Consider the following 23,873-nt stretch of genomic DNA (forward strand, 5'->3'; position numbering starts at 1 on the left):
GTTATCAGACATGTAGAATAACAACCTCGGTCTGTCAGGGGCTAAAATAAACCCTTTTAGTGGACGCAACCTTGATGGTCGCAGTTGCCCCAAAGGATTACATTGTCGCGGTGCCGGCTGAGGTGATCTACTGGACTGATTCCAAAACTTTTGGTAAGTATGAATCATTTACATGGCACAGTTTAAAAATACTGGAATGCCCCTTTAATGATCCATAATGTTGAAGACACAGGGGACTCTTTGTTCCAAAAACAGCTTGTAGAGGGTCTTGCACAATCATCTAAATTTGTAAATAAACAGCAGATGTGTTGCCCAGAAGTGTTTTTTAGAAACATATTGGTAATCACAGTGGATATCAGTAACTCTAACATAACAATGACACATGAAAGTTCTTCTTGTATTTCATTTGTATGTTAAATAGCATCTCTGTGTGTTTATCATTGTGAGTGTGCATCTTACGTGACTTACACTTGTTTTTTTCTTTATTACAATAAAGGATAAACACTGCAAGATGCTCTAAGTCTCCAATAATCAGTACTGTCATCTCATAGCAATGTGATCTTTTGCACCAACATACATCTTGGTTTGATGAAGCTCCGTCCGGAGTACTTATGAAATAAATAAGTCTCCAGAAATAGAAAGGAAGGATAAAGAGGAACCAATGACAGGAACACTATAAAAATGAACATCTGGCTCTGAAGGCAGGAGAATATCTGCCCGGTGTCACTCCTCTCCACACGATCCGTGTGATTTAAGCACTGTCACATCTCCATGCTGAGTTTTGAACAGACAGAGTTTGTTTAATAGAATAAATCAACTCAAGCCAGCAGCTGTCGTTAAATGAGAGATGCTGTGACACGACCGGCTGGAATTTCACAAGAATTTTTTTACAGAACCAGCTTTACTGGGCCCAGTCTGTGCAGTGATCTGAGGAATTTACTCTGTTTATTCATTGCTGTCAATTTTTCAGGAAGATAGATACGGATCGGAAGCTCTCGAGGCAGGTTGAACTTCCTGAGCTGGCTCTAGATGATTGTGGATCACAAAAACCTGAAGATTTCAACAGCAGACACGGTACTGGGAGACCAGTGTGTTGTCTGCACACTTCAGGAGTTCAGAGGGGTAGTTTGGGTTTTTTGAACTGGGGTTGTATAAGATACTTAGTCAGTCCTTTCTGTCGGGCAGCCCTTTCTGAAAGGGGACTGAAGCCATGATATCGCTGTGTCCAAAGCCACCAGAGTCCATTGACCTCGCAGAACACAGGACTACCTTGATCTGTTAGTTTGTTTGTGTTATTGTGTGACTGTGGTGAATCTGACATACAAATTGATTTAATACTGGTATATTAAATTATACAACCAACACCTACATTTGTTAATCTTAATTTGCATCTGTCTTTATCGGATTATTTGTTTGTATTTGTTACTCTTAGATTAGATTAGATGTCCTGTGTTTTTAAATGAGCCTGGCAACCTTTTGAAAATCATTATTTCTTGTTTGACTTGAAAAAAAATCAGTTTAAAACCAAATTAAAGCTGTTTTTTTTTTTAACATATTTTGACCTTCAGATCACCAGAACACTGCTTTCTGGAATTCATTTCATATAAATGACTTGTAATGTTGTTATTTTTTAAGCATTAGGCATTTATCAAAAGACCTTCAAGTCAAAAAACAAGATTTTCATTTTGTTGTAGTGCTTCTCGCTGCTCCCCCCTGACCAGACCTCACCTCTACACCTCTCCGACTCTCTTCATGCCCCTAAACACATTTAATGATAGTGTTGTGTTCTCTCATGCTTATACAAGCAGCATGAGATGCTGTAAGACATTTAGATATACATTTTTAAATATTTGATAATGATCTAAGGCAGCTAAACTGAGAATGACAAGAGCAGAATGCCACAGAAAGAAACCTGTCAGTCGGCTATATTTATTTTTTTGGACTTAATCCTTTTTCAAACATTTTAGAAGTACTGGGTCAGAACAGGCAGGTCCAGTGTGAGCATCCAGTGTTGGGATGAGGAGAATTTACTGTATAACAAAGGGTTTACTGCCACCTAGTGTCGCATTTGGGGGCTTGCACTGAGAGGCTCTTCCCCAAAGCTTTCTGAGAGGGTAGTGGCGAGGCCTGACTTGCAAAAATTCATGATAATTTGGGATGATGTCATCAGATGCTGATAGAGTTCCTCCCACTCGTCCTCAGTCTGATTCAAAGAACTTTGTGTATATGCAGAGTTTCTATATTTAGTGTGAATGCTTCAAAGCATTCACACTATTGTTCTTCTGGAATTTATTATTAGTGTGAATGCTTCAAAGCATTCACACTATTGTTCTTCTGGAATTTATTATTAGTGTGAATGCTTCAAAGCATTCACACTATTGTTCTTCTGGAATTTATTATTATTATTATTAGTGTGAATGCTTCAAAGCATTCACACTATTGTTCTTCTGGAATTTATTATTATTATTATTATTCCTGCTTCCGTACGTTTTTCAGCTCTCTTCAGCTCCTTCAAATTTTGAGCTACAGAAACCATTCAACTATCAAAATGTGCAGCTCATTAAGGACATTCTTGCTTGTATTTTTGGTATTTCTATCTTTTATACTTTTGGAAATATTCAGCTTTTTCTGCAAAATTTTCCCCATTCATCCTTATGGGGAATTTCTCAAATTTCGCCCTGCTACTACTTCAGCATACGTTCAGCTATAGAAACCGTTCAACTATCAAAATGTTCAGCTTTTTATGCTCTTTCAGCCTTATACTTTTCAGCTTTTTAGCTTTTCAACTTTTTCAAATATTCAGCTTTTTCAAAACTAAAACCAAATTTTTTTCCCATTCATCCTTATGGGGATTTTTTCAAATTTCATTCTGCTACTACTTCAGCATACATTCAGCTATAGAAACCGTTCAACTATCAAAATGTTCAGCTTTTTAAGCTCTTTCAGCCTTATACTTTTCAGCTTTTTAGCTTTTCAACTTTTTCAAATATTCAGCTTTTTCAAAAAAAAATTTAACATGGAAACAAATGGGAAAATCTTCAAATCCTCCTCAAAACTCATGGACTTTCAACCTCTTCTGCTCCCTCATACTTTGAGCTAGATACACCGTTCCAACTTTAAAATATTCACAAGACCTTGAACTATTAGGCATGTGTTTAGTTTTTGAAAATCTTTTACGGTTTTGAAATAATCACGGTTTTAGTGTGAAGGATTTTTAGCTCCTCTTCTGGGTTTATAATGGGTGTGTATTGCGTGAGCTAGAGTGCGGAACATCACCGCTAGAGTGGAGAGCAGCTGGAAAAACTTGTTAAAAAATTGTCTTCAGCTTGATTTGGGTCCCACAGCTTTTACTTCACATAGACAATATATACATAGAAATGTAGGAAATCTTGTTGGCTTTCATATGATCATCTTACTTCAGATGTGCGACTTAAACTTTTGGCTGTAGAAGCCCTAGAGTGACAAGCACTCCAGCAACTCCCCCATAAGCCGCAGTGTTAACTTTGAGCCTAAATCTCTGGAGTGGAGCAGACGGTACCGGTTTTGTCTCTCGCTCTTGTGCCCTCATTTTTCACTCTACAGAAATAAAAAACACATCACATGGTTCAGCAATGTCTCCTGTTACTCACTGTATACATATTTTGGCCATAACCATTACACTTTTTTCTAAACCTGCAGGTGTTTGGGAGGTGTTTTCCCATTCATTCTTATGGGGACATTTTCAACTTTGGTTCTGCTACTGCTCCAGCATCTGTGCAGCTACAGAAACTGTTTGTCTGTCAAACTGTTCAGCTTTTTAAGCTCTTTCAGCCTATTACTTTCAGCTTTTCAACCTTTTCAGCTTTTTCAAATATTCAGCTTTATGTTCAGCTATAGAAGCCATTCAACTATCAAAATCTTAAGCTTTTTAAGCTCTTTCAACCTTGTACTTTTCAGCTTTTCAACTTTTTAAGCTCTCAAATATTCAGCTTCATGTTCAGCTATAGAAACCGTTCAACTATCAAAATGTTCAGCTTCATGTTCAGCTAGAGAAACCGTTCAACTATCAAAATGTTCAGCTTTTTAAGCTCTTTCAGTCTATTACTTTTCAGCTTTTCAACTTTTTCAGCTCTCAAATATTCAGCTTCATGTTCAGCTATAGAAACCGTTCAACTATCAAAATGTTCAGCTTCATGTTCAGCTAGAGAAACCGTTCAACTATCAAAACATTCAGCTTTATGTTCAGCTAGAGAAACTGTTCAACTATCAAAACATTCAGCTTTATGTTCAGCTAGAGAAACTGTTCAACTATCAAAATATTCAGCTTCATGTACAGCTAGAGAAACTGTTCAACTATCAAAATGTTCAGCTTTTTAAGCTCTTTCAACCTATTACTTTTCAGCCTTTCTGCCTTTTCAACTTTTGAAAAAAATCAGCTTTTTCTGCAAATTCTTGACCATTCATTCTCATAGTTTCATGCATTTTTTATGCATTAGGCAAGCGTTTTCCAGCACATTCAGCAGATTTTGCGAAATCACTTCAGCCGTCAGCATTCACACTGTATTTTCGCAGGAAATACAATTTTTCTAGTTAGTGTGAATGCTGACACAGCATTCACACTATTGTTCTTCCGGAATTTATTAAAGTTATTATTATTATTCCTGATTCCGTACGTTTTTTGGCTCGCTACTTCTCCTACAAATTTTGAGCTATAGAAACCATTCAACTATCAAAATGTGCAGCTCGTTAAGGACATGATGGCGTGTATTTTTCTTTTCTCTATCTTTTATACTTTTGGAAATATTCAGCTTTTTCTGCAAAATTTTCCCCATTCATCCTTATGGGGATTTTTTCAAATTTCATTCTGCTACTACTTCAGCATACGTTCAGCTATAGAAACCGTTCGACTATCAAAATGTTCAGCTATTTATGCTCTTTCAGCCTTGTACTTTTCAGATTTTTAGCTTTTCAACTTTTTCAAATATTCAGCTTTTTCAAAACTAAAACCAAAATTTTTTCCCATTCATCCTTATGGGGATTTTCTCACATTTCATTCTGCTACTGCTTCAGCATATGTTCAGCTATAGAAACCGTTCAACTATCAAAATGTTCAGCTTTTTAAGCTCTTTCAGCCTTGTACTTTTCAGCTTTTTAACTTTTCAACCTTTTCAAATATTCAGCTTTTTCAAAAAAAAATTTAATATGGAAGCAAATGGGAAAATCTTCAAATCCTCCTCAAAACTCATCCACTTTGAACCTCTTCTGCTCCCTCATACTTTGAGCTAGAGACACCATTCCAACTTTCTTCAAGTCACAAAGCCTTGATCTATGTAACCTGTATTTCAAAATTTTAAAATCTTTTATGGTTTTGAAATTATCACAGTTTTAGTTTGAAGGATTTTTAGCTCGTCTTCTGGGTTTATAATGGGTGTGTATTGCGTGAGCTAGAGTGGGTGACATCATCGCTAGAGTGGAGAGCAGCTGCAAAAACTTTAGAAAAAACTCTCTTCAGCTTGATTTGGGTCCCACAGCTTTTACTTCACATAGACAATATATACATAGAAATGTAGGAAATCTTGTTGGCTTTCATATGATGGTCTTATTTCAGATGTGCGACTTAAACTTTTGGCTGTAGAAGCCCTCGAGTGACAAGAACTCCAGCAACTCCGCCATAAGCCGCAGTGTTAACTTTGAGCCTAAATTTCTGGAGTGGAGCAGACGGTACCGGTTTTGTCTCTCGCTCTTGTGCCCTCATTTTTCACTCTGATGAAATAAAAAATACATCACATGGTTCAGCAATGTCTCCTGTTACTCACTGTATACATATTTTGGCCATAACCATTACACTTTTTTCTAAACCTGCAGGTGTTTGGGAGGTGTTTTCCCATTCATTCTTATGGGGACATTTTCAAATTTCATTCTGCTACTGCTCCAGCATATGTGCAGCTACAGAAACTGTTTGTCTGTCAAACTGTTCAGCTTTTTAAGCTCTTTCAACCTATTACTTTCAGCTTTTCAACCTTTTCATCCTTTTCAAATATTCAGCTTTATGTTCAGCCATAGAAACCATTCAACTATCAAAATCTTAAGCTTTTTAAGCTCTTTAAACCTTGTACTTTTCAGCTTTTCAACCTTTTCAGCTTTTCAACCTTTTCAGCTTTTTAAAATATTCAGCTTTATGTTCAGCTATAGAAACCGTTCAACTATCAAACTGTTCAGCTTTTTAGGCTCTTTCAACCTATTACTTTTCAGCCTTTCTTACTTTTCAGCTTTTGAAAAAATCTGCTTTTTCTGCAAATTCTTGACCATTCTCATAGTTTTATGCATTTTTTTATGCATTAGGCAAGTGTTTTCCAGCACATTCAGCAGATTTTGCAAAATCACTTCAGCCGTCAGCATTCACACTGTATTTTCGCAGGAAATACAATTTTTCTAGTTATTATTATTCTTCTTCCGTACGTTTTTCGGCTCTCTTCTACTCCTTCAAATTTTGTGCTACAGAAACCATTCAACTATCAAAATGTTCAGCTCATTAAGGACATGATGGCGTGTCAATTTGGCATTTCTATCTATTATACTTTTGGAAATATTCAGCCTTTTCTGCAAAATTTTCCCCATTCATCCTTATGGGGAATTTCTCAAATTTCACTCTGCTACTACTTCAGCATACGTTCAGCTATAGAAACCGTTCAACTATCAAAATGTTCAGCTTTTTATGCTCTTTCAGCCTTATACTTTTCAGCTTTTTAGCTTTTCAACTTTTTCAAATATTCAGCTTTTTCAAAACTAAAACCAAATTTTTTTCCCATTCATCCTTATGGGGATTTTTTCAAATTTCATTCTGCTACTACTTCAGCATACGTTCAGCTATAGAAACCGTTCAACTATCAAAATGTTCAGCTATTTATGCTCTTTCAGCCTTGTACTTTTCAGCTTTTTAGCTTTTCAACTTTTTCAAATATTCAGCTTTTTCAAAAAAAAAATTAATATGGAAGCAAATGGGAAAATCTTCAAATCCTCTTCAAAACTCATCCACTTTGAACCTCTTCTGCTCCCTCATACTTTGAGCTAGAGACACCATTCCAACTTTAAACTATTCACAAGACCTTGAACTATTAGGCATGTGTTTAGTTTTTGAAAATCTTTTACGGTTTTGAAATTATCACAGTTTTAGTTTGAAGGATTTTTAGCTCCTCTTCTGGGTTTATAATGGGTGTGTATTGCGTGAGCTAGAGTGCGGAACATCACCGCTAGAGTGGAGAGCAGCTGCAAAAACTTTAGAAAAAACTCTCTTCAGCTTGATTTGGGTCCCACAGCTTTTACTTCACATAGACAATATATACATAGAAATGTAGGAAATCTTGTTGGCTTTCATATGATCATCTTATTTAAGATGTGCGACTTAAACTTTTGGCTGTGGAAGCCCTCGAGTGACAAGAACTCCAGCAACTTCGCCATAAGCCGCAGTGTTAACTTTGAGCCTAAATCTCTGGAGTGGAGCAGACGGTACCGGTTTTGTCTCTCGCTCTTGTGCCCTCATTTTTCACTCTACAGAAATAAAAAATACATCACATGGTTCAGCAATGTCTCCTGTTACTCACTGTATACATATTTTGGCCATAACCATTACACTTTTTTCTAAACCTGCAGCTGTTTGGGAGGTGTTTTCCCATTCATTCTTATGGGGACATTTTCAACTTTGGTTCTGCTACTGCTCCAGCATATGTGCAGCTACAGAAACTGTTTGGCTGTCAAACTGTTCAGCTTTTTCAAATATTCAGCTTTCTGCCTTTTCAGCTTTTTCAAGTATGCAGCTTTATGTTCAGCTAGAACACTGTTAAGCTGTCAAACTGTTCAGCTTTTCAACCTTTTCAGCTTTTTCAAATATTCAGCTTCATGTTCAGCTATAGATACCGTTCAGCTATTAAAATCTTCAGCTTCATGTTCAGCTAGATAAATTGTTCAGCTATCAAAATGTTCAGCTTTTTAAGCTCCTTCAACCTATTCAAATATTCAGCTTTATGTTCAGCTAGAGGAACTGTTAAACTATCAAAATATTCAGCTTTCTGTTCAGCTAGAGAAGCTTTTCAACTGTCAAAATATTCAGCATTTTTATCCCATTCAGCATATTATTTTTCAGCTTTTCAGCTTTTGAAAAATTCAGCCTTTCCTGTAAAATCTTGACCATTCATTCTCATTGGGAAATTTAAAATTTCCTTCTGCTACTGCTTATGTTCAGCTAGAGAAACTGTTTGGTTTTCCAAATCTTCAGCTTTTTAAGACCATTCAACCTTGTACTTTTTAGCTTTTCAGCCAGCTTTTTCTGCTAAATTGATTCTCATGGAAACATGTTCAACTTTTGTTCTGCTACTGCTTTAGCATACGTTCAGCTAGTAGTTCTTTTACTATTACTACTTCAACTGCTACTTGTACTACTACTACTTGTACTACTTCTACTTCAACTACTACTTGTACTACTACCACCACAACTAATGCTGCTACTTGTACTACTACTACTTGTCTTACAACTACTTCTACTACTACTACTACTACTACTACTTCTACTACCACCACTACTAGAAGTTGGCTGTGTGTGTGTGTGGCATGGATATGGACTACATAATGAAGTGATGAAAATCACTAGTAACGACAATATCCCAGACTCCCTCAGGAATCGAGTGATTTTAAGAGTTGTTACATCATGAGGAGAAGCTTAATCAACTTTTTGGAACACCTATGACACACTTTAACTCATTGGTGCCTTCTTTCAAATTCGGCATTAACTACAATACAATACGATTTGTCTTTCATTGTGAAAAGTGTCAGTTTCTTCGCGGCATCGCTGTATAAGGCTGTTATTGCGTCGCCGGACTCCCTTAAAAAAAACAACAACTTTGAAACTTGTTGCGTTATGAGGAACTGTATAAACGTTGTGAAACGCAGTGTATAACGTATTCCTAACTATTTTGGCACAGTTGTTCATTCGGCAAAGGTTATACATGAAGAACTGTTTTCTTTGCGTAAGAAACATATCCGTTTGTTCTAATGACGTCGGCGTAGCCCTGTATTTTCATATCTAGCGGGGCGCGACGCATTTAATGTCGGACATTGTAAGCGCTGTTATCTACGTTATCTATTTCCGTCCTAACGTTGGTTAGGGTTACTTATATTAGAGATCCCCACAAAGCTCACAATGTCATATGAGTCCTGACTTCTTTTACCACGGGCTCTATGAGATATTGCAGAATTTGGGGATCGCTTTCAGAGGTTATTGTGTTTAATGCCAGAATTTCCGAGTGTCACCTGAACGCCTCAATCAAATGTTGACGCAGCAGCCGGATCTTCCGTCAGTCGCTGTATGCTGTCTGACAGGTAAGTCTGCTTCACACGGCCGGCAGTTATGAACGGTCCAAATACAGGTTTATTGTTTCAGAAGTACATTAAGAGTGGTGTTTAATTCAAACGGGAGTAAAAATGAATTTATGGGCACAGAGTTTTTCTTGTTCGGCAAAGCCTATATTGTTGGCTACCCGATGGTAACGTTGCTAGCATAAACGCTAACGCTAACCAAGTTAACTGACAAGCGCGTGACGCAGTTATGAACGGAGAGCCGACCCAGAGGCCCAGTGTATTTGGCTAAGACAACCACCATACAAATACAGGTTTATTGTTTCAGAAGTGGTGTTTAATTCATACGGGAGTGAACATGAATTAATGGGCGCAGAGTTTTTCTGGTTCGGCAAAGCCTTTATTGTTGGCTACCCGATGGTAACGTTGCTAGCATAACCGCTAACGCTAACCAAGTTAACGGACAAGCGCGTGAAGGAGTTAAGAACGGAGAGCCGACGTCAGTTAGCTGCAGTTCATAGCAGAGGCCCAGTTTATTTGGCTAAAACAACCAACAGCCAACGTACTAACAGCAGTTTTCAGTTCAGAGCATTGTCCCATTTATTTTAATCATATAATTATTTCAGTTTACAGATAACTTGATGGTAGCGTTGCTAGCATAACCGCTAATGCTAACCAAGTTAAGTGATGAGCGCGTGAAGGAGTTATGAAAGGAGAGCCAACATCAGTGAACTGGCAGAGGCCCAGTGTATTTGGCTAAGACAACCAACAGCCCATGTACTAACATCAGTTTTTAGTTCAGAGCATTGTCCCATTTATTTTAATCATATATTTTTTTCAGTTTACAGATAACTTTTCATTTAGTGTTAAATCTGTTTCTATGTGGCTGGCTTATTTGTTGTCCGTTCTGCAAGTTAGAAACCAAAGGCTACAGCTTTTTGTCACAAGCAACCTTAATTTGAGTGACAAAAAAGTAGGACAATAATATAATGTATTACAGTTTTACTATTATATCATACTATGATATGTAGCTGCCACTCTGAAGACATTACTCTGATGCCCAACCACTATTTGATTGGTTACATGAGTAATGACAATAAATTCAAATGAGCTGTGACACTGGTTTTTTTAAGTTAACTGAAACTCTCATCTTCTTTCTCTCTCCCCCCCAAACCACTGACCCTTCTCGTGTTCCTGCTGATGTCCAGTGCTGACTCTACAGTGTGAGTACAAACACACACACACATTGTTTGTTAGGACTGTCGCCAAACTGATATGTGAGTCGTTTTGTAGTTCAGAATGACTTCCCATCCATATAATCTTTGTTGACAGGAATTACATACATACATTGAACATTCAGTACCCAGAAAATAATAATCAATCAATGTGATCTCAATTGAAATAAGATGAGACCTGCTGGTTTTCTGAAAACAAAAAAGTAGGATAATAATGTACTGTATTTACAGTTTACACTATGATATGTAGCTGCCTCTCTGCAGACACTACTCTGAAGCCTTGCTCACTCTCCCACCCACAACCATTATCTGATAGGTTACATGAGTAATGGCCTCTCAACACTGAAGGCTATTGTGTCACATCAATTAATCCATTATCAATTCAAATGAGCTGTGGAACGTTGCAAGCGTAACTGCTAACGCTAACCAAGCTAACTGACGAGCGTGTGAAGGAGTACCGACGTCGGTTAGCTGCAGTTAATAGCAGAGGCCCAGTGTATTTGGCTAAGGCAACCAACAGCCAACGTACTAACAGCAGTTTTCAGTTCAGAGCATTGTCCCATTTATTTTAATCATGTATTTTTTTCAGTTTACAGATAACTTTTAATTTAGTTTTAAATGTGTTTCTATGTGGCTGGCTAATTTGTTGTCCGTTTTGCAAGTTATAAACCAAAGGCTACAGCTTTTTGTCGCAAGCAACCTTAATTTGAGTGACAAAAATGTAGAATAATAATATACTGTATTACAGTATTACTATTACTACAATTATATCATACTCTGATATGTACCTTCCTCTCTGCATATACTACTGATTGCTTACATGAGTAATGGCCTATCAACACTTATCAATTCAAATGAGCTGTGACACTGGTCAGGGGTAGACAACAAGGGAAAGGGCCAGTGGCTTTAGAGAAAAATTGTTCCTCTTCAGGCAGACCTGATGTGAAGCGCTTTTTCATGAGGGTCAAAGCCACTAGCCTTTTCTGCCACATGGCCCTTGTAAAGTGGAGAATTCCTCATATAAACAAGCATAAAAAAACCTCACAACCCACATCTCCTGCCTGTATTCATCATAAATATAAAAGCGTTCTGTTGGCCGTGACTGTTATAAAAGTACGTCCGGGCCACCGGGCCTTTTATATTGTCGACCCCTGCTGGTTGTCTGAAGTTAACTGAAACTCTCAACTTTTACCTCAATTGAAATATGACGAGACCAGCTGGTTTTCTGAGAACAAACTAAACATCTCTGTCTGTCTCCCACACTCCTTCTGGCGGCCCAACCACACTGTAGTCTTGCTCAATGTCCTGCCCAAGTTGCAAAAAACATGATAGATCATATGACACCAAGCACATCCAGTTTTGCCACAAAATTGTGTGCGTGTGCACACATGCACGTAACTCCAACCCAAACTAACAGAATGGAGAAGCAGCATGACGTTAATATCAACAAAATGATAAATTCAAGTATACACAGAGCTGAGATGGAGAAGTATTTAGTAGTGATTTGTAGTTAAACTAATATATGTTTCTCTCATAGATAAAGAGGACATTGACCGAGCCCTGCGTTTTTGCCTGGTAAGTATGGCAGCTGCAACAGCCTACATAAATTGACAGTAACACAGTTTAGTATTTCAAACTGTTTAATCTTGTTTGGATTCACATATGATTTATATATTTTGTGATTTCTTTATTGTTATAATTTATGTCTCAAAATTAAAAAAATTGGGCAAGTTAGTTTTAATTAATAGTAACAGTTGCTTCTCTCAAAAGTAATTGAATAACTTTAGCAATTGCTGCATATAGGAATAATTACTTACTCATAAAACAAACAGTTCTGTCTCTCACATACACACACAGCTCCGCACTGTATCGAAGGGCTGATTTTGTGGTGATGTCATTCATGGCACAGACTGATTTTGGTGAAGCACAGGCAACATACACTGTGTAGTGTGTACCCAGCTCACTGTACAGAGAGCTGAGATGGAGCAGTATTAATGTCCTTAATGGAAACAGTGTTTCCTCTAGGATTTTTTTCAGCAGCGGGGGCAGGCTCTCCGGGGAGCCGTGGCGGCGTAAACAAATGACACTTGACTACAGATTTTACTTTTATGCCCAGCATAATCCCAGTTTAAATTGAATGGCCAGTTGAAAATGGCTTTTTAAAGGCTGAGTGTAAAAATAAAATTATTTGAAAAAAACAATAAATAATAATTTCTTGATGGGGCTGTAGAATCAGTGGAAAAGTTTGCATCCAAGCCCAGAACAATGAATTTTTCTGGGTTTTTTATAGAAGAGCTCTTTCTGTCATCACTAACATACTGTTAGTAATCAAAGAAGCTCTGAGGCTTTGTTCTATATGTTATAAAACAAGATTTCAGCATTGAGCTACAATCAGGCAACATTCATGACTCTGTACAATCAAACTAACCAAAATCTTCTTATTGATCATCATTATACAGTTTCAGGGCGGTCCTGTAACCATGGTAACTCACGGTGCCACAGGGGAGGGAGAGACGCTGAGTGAAGCCGTTTACACAGATACACTGCAGACAAAGTCCAGACTATAGTTGTTGTTTCACACATGTAGCACACAACAGGAGACTCTCCGTGTCAGACGAGTTCTCACGTGCTGACTAAACTCAGTTGATAACATAGCAGCGCGACGAGTCCCTGCTAGCTAAACAGCTAAACTTTAGCGCCGCTCTGTGTTGAGATCCCGCCCCGTGTGGGTCTCTACACTGTCATTGGTCAGGCGCACACGCTGTTAATGATACCATTGGCTGTAGAGTGTGACAATCTGAGCAAGATAGTTATCTAGTTTACCTCAGCACTCGGGACACCCGACACAGTGCAGGACTCTGCTGTGAAGGTGGAGACATGATGCGGCGGTGGTGTATTTGTGACAATTAAATAAACAAACAAAACGAAATGTAGAGGAGCGGCGGCTAGGATTTAGGAATGGCGGCCCGCCACTCCTAAATGAATGTAGAGGAAACACTGTTGAAATGAGTTGTGAGGTTGGTTTTCTTTAGTAAATTGAAAATCTCAATTTCTCTCTCTCCCTCACTCAACTGAACTTCGTTGGATTCCTGCCAGCCTGTGACTCCTGCAAACTCTGAAGCGTAAGAGCACACATTATGAGACATTATGATTGTTTTAAACTGATATTTCATGGGTTTACAATTCAGGATGAGTCCCCATTCAAATAAACTTTGTCGATGGGAATCACGTACACACTTTATATGATCAGTAATAAATTAAACACTCTGAAAAACAATTTGATCTTGATACATATGAGATGTGACCCCCAGATTTTTTTGAGAAGAAAGTAAACATCATATCTTTCTGTCTCCATACTTCTTCTGGCTGTCTCTAGCTGTATACTAGGGCTCAGCATTATGGACCAAAATTCCTGTCATGGTATTTTCAGGCTGATTGTCAACACAGGCTAGATATATCTCCGCATTTTCTACACAGTGGGCTGAATTATCAGTTGTGACCAAAACCACATTTTATGTCACAAGAACTTTTATTTAAACAGACTGTGACAAAAATACACAACATGTAAATTCAAATCTATAAATTAATTTAAAAACTAGTAGGCCTGTAAGTTAAGTTTTTTTTTTTCACTGGTGCTACGTGCTGATCTGATTAGAGTTTTGCAACACAAGACACAAAACCATAGCTTAATAATTGTGTAATTGTATGAATTCCATGATAGTTTGATCCATAACATTCTGTGTTGAGGGAGTTTATGTAATTTTGAAAAGAAACAAATAGTACAGAAAAATGCAAACATTCTTTTAAATGTATTTAGTTATAAATTGTTATTCATTAACATAGCATGGATAGAGAGAGAGAGAGAGAATTGATCAGCGTTTTTATGAAATGCTTGTATCGTCTTTGCACTGCATTTTTATAAACACAATTGTAGCTTGCATCCATGCACTGTCTCTCTGTCACACTCACTCACAAACGAGCACACAGACACTCACCTGACTCAGACAAACTGTTGTGTGTCTCTCTCACGCACACACAGCTCAGCACTGTATGGCTGGGCTGCTACTGCAGTAATGTCATTCATGGCTCAGATTTTGACATACACTATATCAGGGTTGGCACTCTTTACATCATGTTCATGTTTAGCTCAGGGTAGAAGCTACTTGAGTTTTTTGTTCCTTATATTCCAACAGCAGTCTAATTGATCTTTCCCATTTTGTCTTACAGGTGCCTTGCTGATTTTCTATCTGTTGGCTGAAAACCTGAGAGCTCTCTCAGACTCTCACGCTCTCTCTCCCTTTCTGTACCAATCAGACTTCAGTCCCTGATTGTTATTATCAAGCCTCTATCTTTGACTGAAAACCTGAGAGCTCTCTCAGACTCTCACGCTCTCTCTCCCTTTCTGTACCAATCAGACTTCAGTCCCTGATTGTTATCAAGCCTCTATCTTTGACTGAAAACCTGAGAGCTCTCTCAGACTCTCACGCTCTCTCTCCCTTTCTGTACCAATCAGACTTCAGTCCCTGATTGTTGTTATCAAGCCTCTATCTGTTGACTGAAAACCTGAGAGCTCTCTCAGACTCTCACGCTCTCTCTCCCTTTCTGTACCAATCAGACTTCAGTCCCTGATTGTTGTTATCAAGCCTCTATCTGTTGACTGAAAACCTGAGAGCTCTCTCAGACTCTCACGCTCTCTCTCCCTTTCTGTACCAATCAGACTTCAGTCCCTGATTGTTGTTATCAAGCCTCTATCTTTGACTGAAAACCTGAGAGCTCTCTCAGACTCTCACGCTCTCTCTCCCTTTCTGTACCAATCAGATATCAGATTTCAGATTTTGGCTTGAGATTTCAGATTTTGGTTTGAGATTTTCTATCTGTCAAATCTGAGAGTTCCTACACTCTCGCGCTCTCTCTCCCTTTCTGACCTATCGGGCGACTGAACCTGATAGTGATAAGACGATATCAGCTCAGACAATATGAACAGACTTTGAGATCATATCAGCACTTTGAGATCATATCAGCACTTTGAGATCAAATCAGCACTTTGAGATCATCACAGTTTTTGGACTTTGTTGAGAACAATTGAGCTGCCCTTTGTGATCGAGTTTGACCAGCACATTACCTTGAGAAAACATTACAAGCACTGTTGACTCTGCTGTTACCACTAACTTATTGACTTGATTTGACAAGCATTTGATTTTTGAATTGCTAACATTAATTCTAATTAACTTAATTATTAAGTAAAGTTTTGAAATAATTGATTTGAACCTTGATAAATTGTAGAAGATATTGGATAATTTAACATTGGACTGAGATTTTTCATTTTTCAGAAGTTTGAGTTTACAATTAGTGGGAAAGTGTAAAGGTAAAACCATATTTTACAGTGCATTAGTTGTCTGTGACTTGCATCTGATTCTACTTCATCTTGTAGTCCTGCTCACATTACTTAAATCAATAAGTGTTTTATTGTTGTTTGAACCTGTTGTAATAAAAAACCTTTATTGCTGTTGTCTTTTTGTTGTTGTTTGAAGAAGCTGTTTGATTCTGACATTTAAATATAGATCTGAATACATTTCTTTAGTCTTATACATTAAGTTTGTTAAGGAATAAGATTTGGATTGCTGTCACTGAAAAGTATAGTACTAGCCTACAGCTATTCTCACTTGAATATCACATTTGAGCATTAGTACATATCTATTGATAGTGCCTTAAAGCATTGAATAAACAGCTAAACAAACAAAATAAACTTCAGTTTTACCTGAGCATACGTTTAGCCCATTTCTGCAGGCTAAAAAAAGGTTTTCTGAAAAAAATAAATTGGTTTGAATCTACAACAATGCCTAGGAGAAGTAAGAAGTCCCAAGCTGCACGCATGCGCTGGCAGAGATCAGGTGAGATGCACTGTGCTACAACAGCTGAACAGGAAGCATGTGTTGGTCCCCAGAGCAGTGGAGAGGTCATGACGTCAGCAGCGTCTCCGGTTCCAAGTGTCAACCAGGCAGGTCACCATGATGCGTTGTGCTCACCACGCATTTCTTATGCTGACGTTGTAAAGGCGACACTTCACAGTAATGACCTAATTGTAACAGCTACTTCAAATGCTAACCAGGTAAACCATTCAGGTGATGTGCGTTCGCCACAGGTCTCTTACGCTGACGTGGTAAAGAGGGGACGTCACAGTAATGAGGCCACAGAAAAGGTTAGCTCCCATGCTGTAAGCTATTCGGGTGATGTGCGTGAGATTTCACATTCTGACATTGTAGAGGCAGATCTCAGTGTAGCAGGGCCATCCAATGCAGACTATGTGGACTTTGCAGAGCAGCCTTCTGAAAAACATGTCTGTGCATCACGCAGCCAGGCCTCTCTCAAATATGGCAAATTCAGGAACCAGCAGTGTACCTGCAACTCATTAACCTTTCTTGCATTTCTCTATGAGAATGAAAACATCACCAGAGCAGACCTTGACCTTGTTTTGGATAAAGGTAATGTGTTATATAAAGAAGCCAGGACAAGGTTCCCTGATCACAGCCATTTGACTACTGATGAGCTACCTGATAAGGTTCGTACACGCAGGCACAGACTTCATGCAGACATGAAGATTCTTTCAAGATACGGGACGTTTGGCGAACCTTTACCTGGAGCTGTAGATGACTATCTGGACCTGGAGGCAGGACTGAGCTGTTTGTTATCAGAGGTCCAATATGCACTGCTGCTGATGAGATCGTTGTGTATTGCAGTATTCAGAACCAGGTCAGGCAGATACGGTTTCTTTGATCCACACCCCAGAACAGCCAAAGGTTTGCCTTTATCCCTGGGTTCGGTCATGGCTGGTACAGCTGTCATGCTGACATTCTCACATCTCAATGACATGATTGACAGGCTCATGAAGCAACACAAGATGATGGACATACATTCCTCCTGTACCTATGAGTTGAAGCCTGTGGAGTTTTACATTGTAAACACAACAAACCTGAATGAAGCCATGCCAGACACACACAGTCCACCTACCACTCAGACGGCTGCTCTATCAACTGCTGTGCTGGATGATGCTCTTCAGAAGGAGGCAAGCCTGAGTGCTCCAAGGTTAACCACTGTTGTTACTGATGTATGCAATAACACTGTACATGAAGCATGCACTGACATGGAAACTGAACCAGAGCCATTGAGCCAATTCACTTTGAATTCAGACACATCACATGATGCTCCTCAAAATGAATCAAACTCTCCTGTTCCAATAATTGATACAATGGTGAGTGATAGTGCCTTACATGACATCCCCCATAAATCGAAACTTAGTAAGCAGGCAAAAAGAAAATATAAGAGGAGACTTTTGTGCTCTGGAAAGGTATCTCAAAGAAAGGAGAATCAAAAGAGGAAAGAAAAGGAAAAGTATGTTTCTGACGAAACTTTCAGAGCAAAGAAAAAATCTTCTGCAAACAGGCAATATTCTGATGAAGAACTCAGGCAAAGAAAACAAGTGAATTTCAGAAACTGTTATCGAAAAAAACCTGAATTACGCCAAAAGAAGAGAAATAATATAACAACTGCATATAGAGAAAATCCTAAATTCAGACAGAAACAAAAAGACTTCATAACAAAGCAGTACAGAAACAATCCTGAATTCAGAGAAAAACAAAGACGCTACATAACGAAACAGTACAGACTTAATCCTGAATTCAGAGAAAAACAAAGAGGCTACATAACGAACCAGTACAGACAGAATCCTGAATTCAGAGAAAAACAAAGAGGCTACATAACGAACCAGTACAGACTTAATCCTGAATTCAGAGAAAAACAAAGACGCTACATAACGAACCAGTACAGACAGAATCCTGAATTCAGAGAAAAACAAAGACGCTACATAACGAACCAGTACAGACAGAATCCTGAATTCAGAGAAAAACAAAGACGCTACATAACGAACCAGTACAGACTTAATCCTGAATTCAGAGAAAAACAAAGAAAACTGATGAGACAACGAATGCGAGAGAAGCGTAACATTAATCTTGCATTTAGGAGTATGCATAAGATGAGATGTGCAATGAAAATAACAAGGAAATACAGACGAATACAAAGACAAGCACATGAGAGTGACAGAGAGACTGAAAACCCCTTGATCAACGAGGCCATATCTGTTTTCAGATCACAAATAAAAGCTGGTCCCACATTTTGTTGCACAGTGTGTCATAAGGCTTCATTTCCAAACCAAATTCAACGCTGCATAAGGTCAAAATATGTAACAAATCCAGATGTGGTTGAAGCATGCCTGACTGGAAAGTATGTTCATATTTGTGACGAAGGCTGCAGAAATGAACAGTGCAAAGTTCCTGATGAGAGAAAGACAGAGTGGATTTGTCACACCTGCCATAGTCACCTTAAAAAAGGAGCCATGCCCAGCCTTGCTGTAGCTAACAACTTGGAGCTTACTGACATTCCACCTGAATTGTGTGATCTCAACATATTGGAAAGACATCTAATCGCCAAGTGCATAACATTTGCAAAGATTATTCCTCTTCCTAAAGGACGACAGCAATGTATTCGAGGGAATGTTGTCTGTGTTCCATCTCAGATTGAGGAAACTGTTAACGCTCTGCCAAGACTGAGAAGTGAGTCTCAAGTACTGAGGGTAAAGCTAAAGAGGCGGCTGTGTTACAGAGGTCATCAGGTGTTCCAGACTGTTACCTGGTCTAAACTGGTGCAAGCACTGAATAAACTCAAGCACATTCACCCACAGTATAAGGACATTACTATCAGAGATGAGGCTGAGCTGTGTGACCCAACGCTTCCCGATGAGGAAGATGATGATTGTGATGATGTTAATGCGACCATGGAGGATTATGATGAAGATGATTTAATGGAAATTGACATGTGTGAGAGAAATGCACTGTGTGAGGCGGAAAATGGTCCTGAAAATGAAGTGGACAATGACATGCAACTTTGTGATGACAGCCAACCAGAGGAGCAGAATGATGATCCAGAACAAGAAGGTGACATGCCAAATGGTGGTCTTGCTCTAGAGTCATGCCTTCAGCCACGCGATGTTTCAGAGGACATATTGTGTTTTAGTGAAGGAATCTACTCTGTTGCCCCTGCAGAAGGAAACAGTCCAGTCAGCTTTTTCAAAACACCTAAACTTGAGGCCATGGCTTTCCCTGTTCAGTTCCCCACTGGTCAAAATACACTAGATGAACAGAGACTTATCAAAATAACACCCAGTGGTTATTTCAAAAGCAGGCTTTTAGGTGTTGATGATCGCTTTGCCAGAGACACAAACTATTTGTTCTTTGCACAGTTTGTGAGTGAAATACACTTGGCCACGTCCAGCATGACAATTCAATTACGTAAGGGAAAACCTTTCACCAGAGATGGACGCAAAATAACGTCAGGAATGTTGCGAGACAAACGAGAGGTTGAACGACTGGTGAGACATAAAGATGCAGTCAGATTCATGCAGCCGCTGAGAGGGACACCAGCCTATTGGGAGAAAACAACGAGAGATCTGTTTGCCATGATAAGACAGCTCGGAACTCCTACTTTCTTTTGTACGTTTTCTGCAGCAGAAATGCGTTGGCCCGAGGTGATTGAAGCAATTAAACGTCAGCAGGGTGAGGAAGTTGATTTTGATGAACTCGACTGGTCCACAAAGTGTGACATATTGCGAAGCAATCCTGTGACTACAATGCGCATGTTTGATAAGCGTGTTGAGGCCTTATACAGAGATTTGATCTTGTCGCCTGCACAACCCCTTGGCAAAGTTGTTGATTTCTTTTACCGAGTTGAGTTTCAGCACAGAGGAAGCCCGCACATACATTGCCTGCTATGGGTGGAAGGAGCTCCTGTTTTTGAGGAAGACTATGATCAAACTATCTGTGACTTTGTGAACAAATATATCACTGCACAGCTACCTGACCCAGTTACACAACCTGACCTGTACCAGAAAGTCACAGAAGTGCAGATGCACAGCAAAAACCACACACGGACATGTTTCAAAAGTGCTAGCTCTGGATGTCGTTTTGGTTTTCCCCAACCACCTTCCAGAGATACAATGATAACAAGACCTGGAGATAAAGATGATCCAGAAAAACTGGCAGAAGCAAAAGAAAAGCTCAGACCGCTGAACTTGCTGCTGAATGAACCTGAAACTGCCTCCCTGAGTTTGAACCAGCTCCTGGATCGATGTGATTTAACACTCAGCGAGTATGAGAATTGTCTGCACCTGATGAAACGATCAAATGCGGTGATACTAAGGCGTGACCCAAAAGACTGCTGGGTAAATCCATATAACGCAGCTCTACTTTCTGCCTGGGATGCAAATATTGATGTTCAGTTCATACTGAATTATTACAGTTTGATCAACTACATCTGCACATATATTTGCAAAAGTGAAAACTCTGTCAGTGAGTATCTCAAAACGCTAATTGAAAACTCCAACAGAGAAAATGTCAATGAGTGTGATGAAATGAGGGAAATCATGCAGGCATATTCCAAAAAGAGAGAGGTCAGTGCCCAGGAGTGTGTCACCCGTGCATGTGGTATCAAAATGAAAAAGTGTTCACGTGGTGTCGTATTCATACCGACAGATGACAACCCAGTGAAAATGAGTCGCCCCATGTCAGACCTGCAAAACACAACATCAGAATGTGTAAATGTGTGGATGACATCTTTGACAGACAAGTACAAAGCCAGGCCTGAAACACTAGAGTTTGAGGAGATGTGTATGGCAGACTTTGCCTCAACTTGCAGACTTGTGTATGGCCAACAGACCAAAGGTAAAAAGGTTTTTCCTCTGCTGAATGAGATGGGATATGTTCAAAAGAGAGAAAACGATAAGCCCGCTGTCATCAGATTTCACCGCACATCACAGGAAAAATATCCCGAGCAGTTTTATGGCACATTACTGAAACTGTATGTTCCTTACCGATCAGACGATGAACTGAAACCTTCTTTTTTACCCACATATGAGTCATTCTACAACCGTGGCCGTGTTGAACTACCAGGTGCTAACCGTCCAGAGTCCGTCAAACGCATTGTCAAACGAAACAGAGAAAAATATGAAAAAAACAGTGAAGAAATTGAGAGTGCAATTGAGGAGTTTGAAGAGAACAGAGGTGTGATTGATGAATGGTGTAATCTGGCACCTGAATCTGAACTAGTGAGGTTGGAGTGCATTGAAGAACTGGAAGCAAGAGCGCCAGATCATGAAAATGTACAGGATGATGTCCCAGAATATGCAAAGCAGGCTAACGCTGTAACAGAAGCCAGAGCCATCAGAGAACCCCCTGCAGTTGACCCCACACTCTTACGTCAAATGTATCAGAATCTGAACCAGAAACAGACATGTGTGTTCCATGCAGTCAGAGACTGGTGCATAAAGCGTGTCTGTGGCCTTGATCCTGAGCAAATCTTCTTTTACATAAATGGTGGTGCTGGAACAGGAAAGTCACATCTCATCAAATGCATCTACTCAGAAGCATCTAAGATACTGTGCAAACTGCCGAGACGTGCTGAGGAGGCTGACATATCAAACCCCACTGTCCTTTTGACTGCTTTCACTGGAACCGCAGCCTTTAATATATCAGGTTCAACACTGCACTCTCTGCTCAAGCTGCCGAGAAGCCTAAAACCCCCATTTCAAGGACTTGGTAATAAACTGGATGAGGTCAGATCAGATCTGTTAAATGCTGAAATCATCATCATTGATGAAGTGTCCATGGTGTCAAAGCCACTTTTTGCATATGTGGATGCCAGACTGAAACAGATTAAAGGCTGTCAAAAACCATTTGGAGGGATGTCAGTAATCGCTGTTGGAGACTTCTATCAGCTACCACCAGTGAGACACAGTAAACCTCTCTGCGTCCAAGAGCCTTTACAAATAGACCTGTGGGGACATTTTAAGATGGTCACACTGACTGAGATCATGCGGCAGAAAGATGATGTGGTCTTTGCAGAGATGCTGAACAGGATCCGTGTAAAAGACAAGTCAGATGAGTTGTCTGAAGCAGACAGAGCTATGCTGTCACAGACCATCACTGAACCAGCACTTTGTCCGACTGATGCCCTGCACATTTTTGCAACAAACAAACAAGTCAATTCCCACAACTCTGCAACGTTAGCTCTGCTCCATTCTCATATCACTACCATTGATGCAGATGACTATAAAAAGGACCCACACAGTGGCAAAATGGCACGACAAGTCGAACCATTAAAAGGAGGCAAAAATGATTTACCAGATTCACTAAATGTTGCTGAAGGCGCACGTGCCATGCTCACCAGAAACATCGACGTCTCTCAGGGATTAGTGAATGGATCCTTTTGCACACTACAAAGGATAATTACCTCTGAACAAAGTGGTTTTACACACGTCACCATGCTTGGGCTCAAGATGGATGATGAAACAGCTGGAATGCGTTACCGCAATAGAGCACCAGGAGGACCCGATAATCTTGTGTACATTGACAGAGCGGAGGAGGATATGAAACAGAAAGGAGTGGTACGCAGACAGTTTCCCATTAAACTTGCCTTTGCTTGCACAATACATAAGGTTCAAGGTATGACAAAGACATCAGCCGTAGTCTCACTGAAACACATATTTGAACCTGGCATGGCTTATGTGGCTATCAGTAGAGTGACCTCTCTCAGTGGACTGTACATGCTGGATATAGACGAGAAAAAAATCTATGCAAACCAAGACGTCACTGCAGCCTTAGAGACCATGACACATGTCAACTTGGACAACATGATGCCTCTTCTCCATTTCAAGCAAACATTGAGCAGACATGACACTCTGACCATTGTTCACCACAACACAGAAGGACTGCCATCACATGTGAATGACATCAAGAGCCATCATGAACTGTGTCTTGCAGATGTTCTGTGTCTCACGGAAACCCACCTACAAGGCTCCTTTGTTGCACACAGCCTCCATTTAGACGGCTACAATATGTTCAAGCGCAACAGACACATGTCGTACACAAATCTCCCACAAATGGCAAACAGAGGTGGTGGCGGAGTTGCTGTTTTTGTGAAAAACCACTTTCAAGTGCGTGAAAAACAGTATCTACATAATGTGACTGATCTTGAGTTTGTGGCTCTGAAGGTTGAAGCCCCTGTGAGTGCACTGATTGCAGCCGTGTACAGACCTCCAGACTACAGCATTGCATCATTCCTGTCAAACCTGGTAAGCCTTTTGGATTCACTGGAGATCATGGATTGCCATCCCATCATTGTCTGTGGCGATTTCAATGAGAATCTCTTATCCAACGGAAGTATGCCAATACTGGAGCTGTTTCGGTCTAGGGGATATGCCCAACT

The 23,873-nt window shown here is 39.6% G+C and overlaps 1 long non-coding RNA gene across 1 annotated transcript; it reads left to right on the top strand.

Annotated features, from left to right (window-relative positions):
• The first annotated feature begins 9,361 nt into the window (after positions 1 to 9,361).
• On the top strand, positions 9,362 to 16,072 carry LOC311271328. Its single transcript, XR_014624406.1, has 4 exons — positions 9,362 to 10,550; positions 12,100 to 12,137; positions 13,659 to 13,684; positions 14,790 to 16,072. It is a non-coding gene; the product is annotated as an uncharacterized lncRNA (long non-coding RNA).
• The last annotated feature ends 7,801 nt before the right edge of the window (positions 16,073 to 23,873 follow it).

Source organism: Pagrus pagrus (genome assembly GCF_965226575.1).
Source record: "Pagrus pagrus genome assembly, chromosome: 16".
Taxonomy (NCBI): Eukaryota; Metazoa; Chordata; class Actinopteri; order Spariformes; family Sparidae; genus Pagrus; species Pagrus pagrus.